This window comes from Moschus berezovskii, chromosome 23 (assembly GCF_049115385.1).
Source record: "Moschus berezovskii isolate FMDL1 chromosome 23, NW_MosBer_1.0, whole genome shotgun sequence".
In the NCBI taxonomy this organism is placed as follows: Eukaryota; Metazoa; Chordata; class Mammalia; order Artiodactyla; family Moschidae; genus Moschus; species Moschus berezovskii.
Window position 1 is genome coordinate 61,750,772 of NC_142482.1, and position 13,291 is coordinate 61,764,062.

The 13,291-nt window shown below is 50.7% G+C and overlaps 2 long non-coding RNA genes across 2 annotated transcripts; one reads left to right on the plus strand and one right to left on the minus strand.

Annotated features, from left to right (window-relative positions):
• Positions 1–972: 972 nt before the first annotated feature.
• Positions 973–3,736, minus strand: LOC148774234 (uncharacterized). The gene is made up of 3 exons (XR_016036029.1): positions 2,392–3,736; positions 1,754–1,891; positions 973–1,608 (listed from the first exon to the last, which is right to left on the minus strand). It is a non-coding gene; the product is annotated as an uncharacterized LOC148774234 (long non-coding RNA).
• A 3,438-nt stretch (positions 3,737–7,174) lies between these two features.
• On the plus strand, positions 7,175–12,561 carry LOC129543486 (uncharacterized). The gene is made up of 3 exons (XR_008683296.2): positions 7,175–8,049; positions 8,215–8,350; positions 8,518–12,561. It is a non-coding gene; the product is annotated as an uncharacterized LOC129543486 (long non-coding RNA).
• Positions 12,562–13,291: the final 730 nt, after the last annotated feature.

A 13,291-nucleotide genomic window follows, 5' to 3' on the forward strand; every position in this document is an offset into this window, starting at 1 on the left:
ATCAGAATGCTTACTAAATGCATACTAAATTTTCTTCTTCTTATTCTTTTTTTTGATTATTAAAGCAGGAGAATCAGGAAGTAACACTGGTTTGGCTTGTCTGGACCTGTGCGAGGCAGAGCCTGAGGAAGAGGACTTGGCTGCCGTGTACAGGTCGTCACAGGGGGCGGCAGGCAGGCCGGGTGGCCGGCCTCTCGGACCTGGGTGCTCTCTTCTTTCTTCCAGGTGGAAATGAGCTTCTGAGTGAAAAGCTCAGAGACGGACAGAGTCAGGATCAAGGGGCCACGGAGAAAACTGCCACAAGGGGCCTGCTCTCAGCAGTCTGGGATTACAAAGCCAAAGCAGACTCTTCTGGAATGCCGCCCAGGGGAGGCTGCCCTGTCTGGTCGAGCACAGGCCCTTCGGGCAGGCCAGGCAGGAAGGCCCCCGCGGGTGGACTGCAGACCAGCCCGGGCCTCTCTCTCTCCGCGCAGAGCAGACGGCATCCTGGCCCCTCCGTGGCCTCCAGCTCTAGCCAGTCCCTGCCATCACCACCTGTGTGCACTTGATCCCAGCCCCCTAACACAGCAGCTCGTGTGGAAGGCTGAGCTCAGAGCGTAAACAATCTGTGTGCTTTCCCTTCATGTGGCGAGCTTCCAGCACTTTTGGGGTGTGTGTGGGTACACTGGAAAGGGGAACAGGAGGGAGTTGTGATTGGGGCTTAGAAAGCAAATGCGGTTCCTTGGAGGAGCAAACCTCTGCTCTCACACCTGCGCTCCACAGATGTGTCTCGGCTCCCGCGGGTCCTCAGTCAGCGCTCACACCTTGACTCTCATGAAGTCGTCCAGGGCTTCATCTCTGACGAGACAACGGCTTCCTGTCCTCTCCTCTCGGGACAAAGACCCCAGTGAAAGTTGCCTCTGTGTCAATCCTTTCAAACAGCTTGAAAATGCTTTTGAAACAGTTTGGCCGCAGAAGGAACAGACGGAGTTCCCGGTCAAGACCTCTGCTTGGCGCTGGTCACCTGATCTGGTTCCTCTTGAGGCACAGGGTCTGCACACAGCCTCACACACAATGAGACTCAAGGAGGTTGGGCTCTGTGCACTCCTGCATAAACACGCAGACCACAAGTCATAAAAAGGAGTTGCAAAGCCATTTTACACAGTGAGGGGACAGTTTGGTTTCTACAGAGTAAGGATCAGATTCACTTTTTAGAATTGAACAGGAAATTGTATTCTTTTTGGGGGGGAACTCCCCCCCAAAATTGAATGTTGGCATCTTACAGAAACTTTCCAAGTTCAACATTAACTGCAAGGTGAACGCTCACCCCCAAGGTCACTAAGCAGCCTTCGTAGTCAGGTAGGTCGAAGACCTACTAAAATGAAACTTGAGCACTTAGTGGGGATTTCACCGGAGCAACCGCGATGAGAAAACTTGTCTGGCCCAATATCCATATCCAGGAGTCTGGGGGAACTCCGCTTCCCTCTTTTGATGAAAAGTGATGCTACTAAGTGAACAGGTTAAACCGTAACTGGCCCTCGAGTCGGGGGACCCGACAGCACCATTCACGACACGCAGCTCATCACCTGGAGGCTGGACGGACCCTCTGGGTCAGCTGGTTGGCCTCATCTGCGGGAAATAAACACGTCCTTATGGCAGGAGGTAGGTTTGCAACTGCTGGCGTGGGGCTCCCGCAGAAAGTAGTCAGGGGCGTGGGGAGGGGGCTGCAGGCAGGAGCAGAAGACACCCCCCAACACCCAGAGCCCCGTCTTACCCCCTTGGCTTCCCAGAGGAAGTGTTTCTGTTTTCTCCTCTCTTCTCCAGCCAGGGGCCAGCCTCCTGTCTCTTCTTCCTCCTATACTCTCTGGGCGGAGGGCGGCAGGGTTCCCTTCCAACCCCGAGTTCCTGCTGTCTGTTAGGCAGGACATTTCACCCCCCTTCACACCTGCCTGCTCCCCCAGCACCTGCAGGGGCGATCCCCAGGCCACCTCCTCTGAAAGCACCCTTGTTTATTGACACTACCCTTTGGGGTTCCTTCCCACTCCCCCCTTACTCCAAGCCAGTCCGCAGAGAGTCTCCTGAGCACCTCCCAGGTCTTGCGGAGCCTCTTTGGGGAGGTACAAAGGCTCCCAGGACCCTGTGGACATGGGGGTTGGGGGTGGGCAGGGGAAGCCCCCCCTTGCTAAGCCAACCTCCTGGGAAGAACCCTCAGAGGTTTCGCTTGGGGGCTAAACAGGTCACTGCCTCGTGGTGGAGGGGGACCTCCCGCGGAAGGTGGTCTGTCTGACGATGACAGGTGGCGGGGCTGGGAAAGCCCGCCCCACGGCGCGGAGAACGCGTGCCTCGCGGGTACACTGAGCTCTCAGCCAGGAGGAAAGCTGCAGGCCACAGTCTCTGAACCCCGCCACTCACCAGGTGTCTGCCGTCAAGGACATGGGTGGACGTGGGTGGAAGGACCTCTGCGGGTCTAAGTCCTCTCAAGTGATGCTGCCCTGCATTCTCAGTCCCTCCCGTCAGGAGCGCTGTCTGACTGGGATGGTCAGAGCCTGGGAGGATTGGGAAGTCAGCAGGTTTAGCTTCGATGTCATGAAAACACGTTTGTTCTTTGCCCCCTGTTCCTGACACAGAGCTTCCGAAGCCTGTGGAATTTCCAGAGCATTTTGATCATTCACAAGGTGGCTCCCTCAAGCACACTTGAGTTTACACTGACAGAGTGACCCCAGGTGGTCTCAGGGGAGAGGCTGTAAGGCTGGGGCTCTCACGCCCCCTGCCCACCTCTGCGGAGGGAAGGAGCTGCAGAGTGAGTTCAGTCATGTGGCCGATGATTTAGTTAATCGTCTCTTGATTTAAGAAAAAACAACCCTAAGTGATAGATTTGGAGCGTTTCTGGGCTGGGGAACACACCAGCATTCTGGGAGGATGTGTGCCGGGGGCAGGGGATGGGGCCCATGCTTCACCCCCACCCCCATCCCTGTTCTGCGAGGCTCTTCCACTTGGCTGGTCTCGAGCTGCATCCTTCACAATAAACCAGGCATCGTGAGCAGAATGGGCTTCCCTCGTGGCTCAATCGGTAAAGAATCCACCTGCAGTGTAGGAGACCAGGGTCCGATCCCCAGGTTGGGAAGATCCACTGGAGGAGGGAATGGCAACCCACTCCAGTATTCTTGCCTGGAAAATCCAATGGACAGAGGAGCCTGGCGGGCTATGGTCTTTGGGGTCGCAAAGAGTCAGACAGGACTGAGGGAAACACACACACACACGCAGTGATCAGAGCCCCTTCCTGGGTTCTGAGAGTCTCCTGGAGACTCGTGCGGCTGAGGGGGAGCCGTGAGAACTCCTCAACTTGTAGCCCGTTGGCTGGAAGCAGAGGTGGCCCTGGCACTCGAGACTGGTGTCTACAGTGGGGCCATCCCGCGGGGCTGAGCCCAGCCTGGGGGCCCCGCGCTCACCCAGGGAGCTGCTGTCAGAACGAGCTGAGTGGCGGGACAGCCAGTTGGGGTGGAGGTAACAGGTGGCGAGGTGCCTTCCCAGCTGAGATAAGCTGTGGCTGTGAAAAGCTTTAAAAGGACATCGCCCTGAGCACAGCAGGAAATAAAGAAAGATGGGGCTACGCGGCTCAGGCTGGTGGGCGCGGCTTCCCTGCGCAGCTTGGGTGGGCTGTGAGTTCGTGCTCCAGGCAGGGGAGTGCTCCCGTTTCCTGTGAGCTCTCCCTGAGCACGCCTCCGCCCCTGTTCTAAGCCTCAAGGACAACATCCGGTCCATGCGCTCCAGTGACCCCTCCTGCACCTGCTCTGTATTTAGGTGCCAGCATTTGGGGACGTTTCACTGAATCCATCCCGACCTCAGAGGCTGCCACTGTTACCCTTAGCTTATAGACGGAGCAGCTGGTACCCTGAGGGTGTGAGGAGTCCTCCCGGGAGAGGCAGCGCGGGGCTGAAAGCCAGGCATCACGGGGCTTCCTCATGAGCCGCCGTACTGACGCAAGCCCATCGGCCTCCTCCCTGCCCGACTCAGTCTTCCTCTCTTAACTGAAGGCAGCCAGTTCCTCCCAAAGTCCCCTGCAGAGCGTCGCCTTCATCCCGCCTGATATCTGTGGCCCCCACAGCTGAAAGCTGTGAAACCCGTTCTCTAGAGCGATCAGGCCAGGGCGTGGGCCCACGAAACTCCCCCCTTGTTGAAGGTGGACCATCTGCTTCTACTAATACGCAGACCTTCCGAACCCTACTGATGAATATTGAGTTTGTGGTCAGTGAAAATTACAGGGGTTTTTTTTTTCCCCACATGAACTGCTACTCCAACAGGTCTCTCACCTATGATATTTGCAAAGCGGATCCCTTAACGTCTAAATTTAAAAGGTCACTCTCTTAATGACACTCTTCATGTCGGTTTGAGATGACCTTTCAGCCGGTAAGAGTTCTTTTGAATCTCGATGCGCTCATCCCCTTGCAGGGGATGTTTGGCAAGTTTGTTGTCCGTGTTCTTCTAAGCCTCCCTTTAAGCTGTCTGTGAGAGGGTGAGACAGAACGTCACCCAGGGCAGAGCCCCGCAGCACACCCTGAGAGACGTCTGACTCAAGTGAGCCACACGTGAGGCCACTGCTACGACCAGCTCACCATTCTTTCCCATCATCCTGCCCTCTGAGTGATAGCGAGACTTCTCAGTCACCACTCAAATCCCCACTGCGGCCTCTTCAGCACGTCTGCCGTCTGCATCATTTTCTATCTTATGTAATAGATGCTTGTAGTGGGACTGGAACTTGTCTTCTTTGGGCTCCACTTCTATTGATTTTTTTAATTACTCCTTTAAAAGTGGATTTCTTCTTTATTAAAGTATAGTTGGTTTACAGTGTTAGTTTCAGGTACGCAGCAAAATGATTCAGCTTTACATATCTATATATATAATTTTTCAGATTATTTTCCCTTATCGTGTTGTTTAGTTACTGAATCGTCTCTCTTTGCGACCCCATGGACTATAGCCTGCCAGACTCCTCTATCCATGGGATTCTCCAAGCAAGAATACTGGAGTGGGTTGCCATTTTCTTCTCCAGGGGATCTTCCCCACCCAGGGATTGAACCCAGGCCTCCTGCATTGACAGGCATTGGCAGACAGATTCTTTACCGTCTGAGCTGCCAGGGAAGCCCCGCAATTTCCCTTAAAGGTTATTACAGAATATTGACTGTAGTTCTCTGTGTTACACAGTAGGTCCTTGCTGCTTATCCATTTTACAGCGTAGTGTGTATATATTAATCCCAAATTCCTAGTTTACCCATCCCCCTCCTTTCCCCTTTGGGGCTTCTCTAGTAGCTCAGATGGTAAAGCATCTGCCTGCAATGGGGGAGACCTCGGTTTGATCCGTGAGTTGGGAAGGTCCCCTGGAGAAGGAAATGGCAACCCACCCCAATATTCTTGCCTGGAGAATTCCATGGATAGAGGAGCCTGGTGGGCTGCAGTCCACGGGGTCGGAAAGAGTCAGACGCGACTGAGCGACTCACACACACACTCCCTTCCCCTTTGGAAGCCAGGAGTTCATCTCTGTGTGTGTGAGTCTGTTCCCATTCAGCACATGTGGTCATTTGTGTCACATGTTTGTTCCACATGTAAGTGATACCGCATGACACCTGTCTTTGCCTGACTTAGGTCACTTGGTACGATCATCTCCAGGTTCATCCCTGTTGCTGCAAAGGCTCCACTTCCATTTACACTAACGTCATTCTGTCCTTTCCATCTGATCAGCCTTTGGTCCCACTTACCACGGACTGAGAAACTTCACAAGCCAGCATCACAGCACCAGCCCACACAGCGCGCTTTGTCTGGGATAGAACCTTTGTTCCCTTGTTCGTGCATCTACCCGGCAACACTGGCTGAGCGTCTGCTGCGATCCTGGTGCTGTCTGGATCCTGGCTGGAGCTCTGTTCCCGTGATATGCCGGTCCCCTCCTAGCCAGGATCGTTTCTGATGGCAACAGATGCTGGACGCGAAAGAAAGCGACTTGGGACGAGAGGAGACACCAGGAACTGCCTCGGGGAGAGGCGGTGAGAAGAGAGACCAGAACTAGGGTCACTGGCACTCCAGAAAGAGGTCGGAGCAGGACGAAGACCCTGCAGAAAGGGGCTTCTCACCCGAGGCCCGGAAGGAAGGCCCACGAGATGAGGAGAAGGAGCTGAGGTCAGAGGAAAGCCTGGACAGAGCTGCTTCACAGGCACAGTTAATTTCACGGATATTGCAGCTACCCTAGCAACGGGAACTGAGCTTGACTGGACCAGAAAGACTGTTAACACTTGCGCTTCCCGGTGGTCAGCCGTGGGTGTGTTGTGATGAGTCTCCGCCCCTGGAGGACAGAGCTGAGAGCTTACCACGCTCTCATCTCTTATCTGACAGAAAAGAAAAGGACGAACAGAAACTTCAGAGGTTATTTTTCCTGTTCCTGTGGCCTTAGTCACTTAAGTTTCTCAAGAAACTTGAGCATGAGAGTGTAGCTGATTAAGAATTTCCTGGGAGGGTCCAGTCACCTGCAAACACATCTCAGTCTCCAAAATTATTCATCGTTGTGAAATTACTGTCTCACCTAAAATTCTTGGGCTATTTATAAGAAAACATTACTATTTATAAAGTGATTTTGACTCACTTATTGTTTTAACAAGTTAAAAATAAATTATTACACAAACATGTTAAGCAATTATTTAAACAGGTATCAAGTTGTTTTCACATTTGTCTTTTAACTGTAGTAAACAGTTTTGTACTTGGTTTAAAAATTATTTAAGTTGAAAATGTTTGCATGCTCATGGACTATTGTAAATGTTGTTTATATTAGAGAATAATTATCTAAAGTAAAATAGCGTATTGTCCAGAGAGCACTCTAATATGGAGATACTGTGCTCATAGTGATCCCAGTCACCATGTTCACAAAACACCACTGTGAGATCTCTAACACTCCCAGGCTTCAGGCTGATCAAGGGTATAATGATTCTTATTTAGTTGCTTGAACTGAATCAGAAAACAGGTGAATGCAAAATTACTTTTGAAGAGGAAAAGAAAATCAAGATTTTTGTGGGGTTTCTGGATGGCCGACTTATTTGAAAGCGGAGACCAGTCTAAGAGGAACCCAGTTCCTCTTTCAGGCTGTGTGAGAGGAGGAATAATTCGGTCAGCAGGAAACCCCTTAGAGGACGGACAGCCCCCTTATTCTTACAGGATGAGCCGGCCAGGACGACTCAGACCGAAGCAGTTTCTATGGTGCCCACACGTGCCCCCGAGGGGAGAGGGTGACGAGGAGGCGCTTCAACGACCTCAGGTTGGAAGAAACGGGTGCACCCCGTGTGTTCACGGGCTGACACTGTCCTTTTAGCACAAGATGATGTAGCACAAGATGACGGACTCGTGGGCGTGCCCGCTTTCCCATGGGTCTGGTCTGGAATCTGATTCATTTTCAATGACCATGTCCTTCGAGCGCCTTCTGTCATCAGTTTCCCTTGCTTGAACATCTGATTTGTGCTTTTCCCAGCTCTTAAGAGAGTCTGTTTCACTCTGGAGCTCAGAGATGGGTGTGCTCAGCTTTTCATACGGCCACTTGGCATTTCAGATGACTGTGACTCAAGGCTGGCGTTTTTAAAGATGTGTCGAGATATGTATGTGCCTAAAAGAACACTAAATTTGTTGGTTTGTACCCTCAATGAACGCAGCAAGTGCATGGCAAGCTTGTCGCCGCCCGCCCATCCCTGTTTTGTCCAACTAGAGACTTCTGATGAAAATCAAGAGAACTGAAGACTTTCAGCTGGCCCTGCACAGCACCCCCTGGTGGCCACTCGGAGGACAGGCTCTGCTCTCCTGTCTTGAGGCCGCCCTGCGGAGCTGGCCAACGCCCTCAGAGCCGGCCTCACGCCCTCCTCCTGCTCCTTGCTGACCGTCTTCTCCCCGCCCTCTGCGGTCACGGCTGCATCGGCCACGCAGCATTCCAGCTGTGCGTCCAGCATCATGGAGGTCACCGGACGGCCTGGAGAGGACGTGACCGCCGGTTGTGAGCTGGACCCGGGCAGTGGGAGGATTTTCACTCCCCTCCTCCTTCCTTGGAATGTATGTCCGTCCACTGTTCTTGCATGAGAAGGCTCTTCAAGGGATTTTCAAATCAACTGTGAAATTATAATTAAAGCTGCTTGTCAAGTATTTTGAGTTGTGTTCATCTGTTGGAACACTTGACATTACTTCATTTGCTTTTTTTTTGTGACATATAACCCACAGATTATGAGGCTAATTGGACAGTTATACAGCATGCACCCAGGTGACGCAGGTCAAGAGGTAGAACTGGCCGTGCTCAGGAAGCTGCCTCTACAGCACGTGGCCCCCAGGCCCAGCCCTGCCTCTCCTGTCCCCGCAGGTAAGAGCGCTTGTGGTTCGGGGAGAGTGTCTTTGCTTGTCTCTGTTGTTCTACCCCTTCCAGCTTATTCCAGCTTTCTTTAGGCTGATTCTGAGATTTATGTAAATGAAATAATGTCAAAATGTAGTCTTTTAAATTTGGCTTCGTTTGCTCAACTTATGTTGCAGAGTTTCATGCATGTTGTGAATACAGCAACAATTTGTCCGTCTCTGTTGCTGTGTAGTCGGAGAAGGAAATGGCAACCCACTCCAGCACTCTTGCCTGGAAATCCCATGGACAGAGGAGCCTGGTGGGCTGCCGTCTGTGGGGTCGCACAGAGTCGGACACGACTGAAGCGGCTGAGCAGCAGCAGCAGCAGCAGCATGCCACTGAAGGGGTTCCCATTCTGCTGTTGTTGATCTTTGGGGTTCACCAGTAAAGCCACCTCCAGCATTCTTATAAGTGTCTCCATGTGAATGTGAGTACATTTCTCTAGGAGAATTCCTGGTTCAATACTCCTAAAAGTTGAACCTGAATAATAATTGAATTATTTTCCAGAGTAGTTTTCCCAGTTTATAATCCACCCTGCACAGAAGTGAGAGGATTCCAGTGGCTCACTTAAACTGTCAGAAATTTTAATTCTTGGCGATGTGAATGTAAGGCATCTCATTCTGTTCAGTTTGTATTTGACATGTTTTATGCATTTATAAGCCATTTGGATTTCCTCTTTTAAAGTGTGTGCTCATTTTGAAAAAAGTAGTTTTTATGTGATTTGTACAAGTTAAACACACATGCGTACACACATACATTTACTTTGAAATAGTTATTGGGATTGGGATTGATTTAAAAAACCAGTCAGAGAAAAATGACTGTCTTTACAATTGAGTTCTGCTCAATGAATGTGATATATTTCTTCATTTAGTTAGATTTTTTAGAAATTTTTCATAATAATACTAAAATAATTTTGTATAGCAAAATAATTTGCATATGTTTTATTAGAAATATGTCCAGGGACTTGACTTTTTGATGCTATTTTAAATGGTATTTTTCTTTTAATTTCATTTTATTTGTTGCTAGTTGATAGAAATACTGATATTTAGTCATTCCCTTGCTAAACATGTTTAGTATCCAAGTGCAGAGTTGGATAACATGATTAGTTCACTAATCATGATTAGTTCCTAACGGCTATACTATAGCGAATACTGCCCTTAAAAAACTTAGGGTGGATCTGAAGACGGGTATTTACAAGAATTGACCATATACTGGGTCAGTTAAGCAGGTCTCAAAACATTCCTCAATACCGAAATAATATAGGAGTCATGTTCCCCAACCAGAATACAATTAACCCAGAGGTCAGCAATGGAAGGACAGTTAGTTCTCAGACTAACGCCACAGACCAGTGCCAGTTTGAGATGTTCCCCTTACCATGCGTCTTGTGAACGTAGCTGTGTGTCTTTGAAAAATCAATCCAGCACCTTTTCATTTGGACCTTGAACCTAAGATTGACGTGTCCCCACATCAGAGAGTGGATGGGAAACTTCTGCCCTGGATTTGGGGTCTCTGTGTGGCTGGGCATGGGAGAACAGGAGGGCCCTGGGGTCACCAGCTCCTCCCTGACCCTTGGGCACACCCAGTGCAGTTAAGGGGGTGGATGTGCTGGGGGGCAAAGGGGCTCCGACCAGCTTCAAGCTGATTAATCCTGGCTGGGCGTAGGGGGTAGCAAAGGCAGAAATAATTGCCAACATTTAATATGCCTCTCTGCTACTTTATAGTAGTTTCTGTTGAAGTACAACATGCACGCACAAAAGCACGATGTATGCGTACAACTCAATAGGTTACACAAAATCGACACACCCGTGTAACCACCCTAGTGAAGCAATGGTAGGCTGCCGGCACCCCAGAAGCCCCTCCCCACCCGTGCTGCCCCCGCCCACCCCCTTGTGCTGAGAGTGAGCGTGGTTTGTTCTCACAGAAGGAGAAGCTGACGAGGAGAGGAGGCGCGCGGGAGGCCTGTGGGCACAGGGTCCCCGGCGCGGGGGGCGAGGGGTGCCGCATCCCGGGGTCCTGGGGAGCACCCAGGTGGGCGGGGGCAGAGAAGGAGCGGGCACAGGTGGCGGCTCCCAGCCCTTAGCCGGGATCTCGCAGGAAGGGATGGGTCGGATACGCTGGGTGCACCAAGTGAGCTTGGGTTGGAGAATTTCCATCGGTGGGCTCGGGCCCTCCAGGGATCGGAAGAGGGGTCCTTACAACTCTCTCTGGCTGCCTGGGGCTGGGGCGCCTTAGGGCCAGTGCGGGTTTGATAAAGGAGAGAGTCAAGCGTGTGGTCTCCAAGCTCCCCGGTTCGCGCCTAAGGTGCCCTTAGGGAAGATCGTTCCGCCTCCGGGAACCGCCTGCCCTGGACTTGCACGCTCTTCAGGATCCAGGGCCCAAACGCCAGGGTGTCAAGGAGACAGAAAATAGGAGAACGTTGTCAGAGCATCCACCTTCCTCTGCAAGTGTCCCCGCCCCTCCCGACCTCTGACACCACAGACTGCTTCCGCCTGTTTCCCAGCGCGATGAAACCAGCGCGCCACGACCTAAGAGTGTTCATCTCCGCTCTTAACGCGGTTCTGTTGTAGGATTTCTCCATCCTTCTGCTTGGGCCTGACTCAGATCCTGTTGCTAATGAACACACCGGTGCACGTCCCCAGGTGCTGACTCTCACATGCACTTCGTTGGGTCTGTCCTGGGGAGGAGATCGCTGCTCCAGCCAGGGTACCGCACCTGGGAGCTGAGCGGACCCGCCAAACACTGCACCAAACCGGCCGTCACGCATGTCCCAGGATCTCTGGGGTAACTTGGAACCGGGCCATTGACACTCAAGCCCACAGTGCCTCGGGCCACGCCCAGCACACAGACTGATGGATGACTGGGGTGTAAAGCCCCTTCTATCTGCGCCTGATACACGGTATGTACTGATGTCATATTAGGGCCTCCCTGATAGCTCACGGCATCTGGTCCCATCACTTCATGGAAAATAGATGGGGAAACAGTGGAAACAGTGGCTGACTTTATTTTTCTGGGCTCCAAAATCACTGCGATGGTGATTGCAGCCATGAAATTAAAAGACACTTGCTCCTTGGAAGGAAAGTTATGACCAACCTAGACAGCATATTAAAAAGCAGAAACATTACTTTGCCAACAACAGTCTGTCTAGTTAAGGCTATGGTTTTTCCAGTGGTCATGTATGGATATGAGAGCTAGAGTATAAAGAAAGCTGAGCACGGAAGAATTGATGCTTTTGAACTGTGGTGTTGGAGAAGACTCTTGAGAGTCCCTTGGACTGCAAGGAGATCCACCCAGTCCATTCTGAAGGAGATCAGTCCTAGGTGTTCATTGGAAGGACTGATGTTGAAGCTAAAACTCCCAATACTTTGGCCACCTGATGCGAAGAGCTGACTCATTGGAAAAGACCCTGATGCTGGGAAAGGTTGAGGGCAGGAGGAGAAGGGGACGACAGAGGATGAAATGGTTAGATGGCATCACTGACTCAATTGACATGGGTTTGGGTGGACTCCGGGAGTTGGTGATGGACATGGAGGCCTGGCGTGCTGCAGTTCATGGGGTCACAGAGAGTCGGACACAACTGAGAGACAAAACTGAACTGAACTGATAGCTCAGTTGGTAAAGAATCCACCTGCAATTCAGGAGACCCCGGTTCGAGTCCTGGGTCAGGAAGATCCCCTGGTGAAGGGAAAAGCTACCCACTCCAGTATTCTGGCCTGGAGAATTCCATGGACTGTATAATCCATGGGGTTTCAAAGAGTCGGACACGACTGAGTGACTTTCACTTCACTTCACTTCATGTCATATTTGACTCAGACTACTAACTACAGGTGAGCACAAATACAAAATATCAGAGGGAAAAAACAAGAAAGATCAGAAGCTGTTTTTCCTTGGTTTATGTGTCTGGGATTTTAATTTAACAGCTTTCCAGAACAACCTCTTACTCTTGACTTCCTTACCCACAAAGTCCTCTTGCTAGAAGCTGATTAGGGGTCCTCGGTTCTGTGAGAGATAGTGGAAAGGTTACTGATTTTAACAAACCACTGGTCTATGACTGACTTTCAATAAATGCCGGTTTCTTTATTCCAATCAGCTATGAAACATTCTGCAATCTTAGTTATTAAAGTCTTATTGTTTTGTTTTGGTTAAATGATGAAAAGTATTTTTATCTCTTATTACTGGGTTTTTTTTGCCTCTTTTCTTATAAACAAATTCACAGAGTAAAAACAAAACCTACGAACTCATTTACACTGCATTATTTATACTACTTTAAAAATAAGATTTTTCCTTTGTTCCCTTTTCATGTTGAGATTTGTAAAACAGCACAGGGGAAGTTTCAAGATGCAGAATTATTACATACTCTCAAGTATCAGTTCAGTTCAGTCGCTCAGTCGTGTCTGACTCTTAGGGACCCCATGAACTGCAGCACACCAGGCCTCCCTGTCCATCCCAAGTATCAGCTTTGGTGAAATTGCACAGCCAGGCATTTAAAGTGGGAAAACCCAAAAAGAACTTACAGAAGGAGTTCCTGCTTTTAGTCCTCACTCATAGTCACTCTAACAGTTCATAGAGGGGAAAACTGGCCAGTGTACATTTCAGTATTGTGTAATGGGTAAGAAATACTTTATTCCCACGAACGGCGTTCTCATGGTGTGCGTGCAGTTATGTGAGTTGACCCAGCCTGGTGGGGTCGTCACTTGCCAGGGGAATCTTGGGGCTGAATTCACTGGACACCTGAGCCAGGGACCTGAGCAATGTTGCTTGGAACTGATTCTGTTTTCTCTCACCCTGAGGGCCCCTCCTCACCACCCCCACCCCCACCACTCCCGCATAACCGGAGAGGCTGGAGCCTACAGATGAGACTGCGAAGAGGCTGGTTTGGCCTCTGAGAGGTGATGCATCGGCATCTCAGTCAAT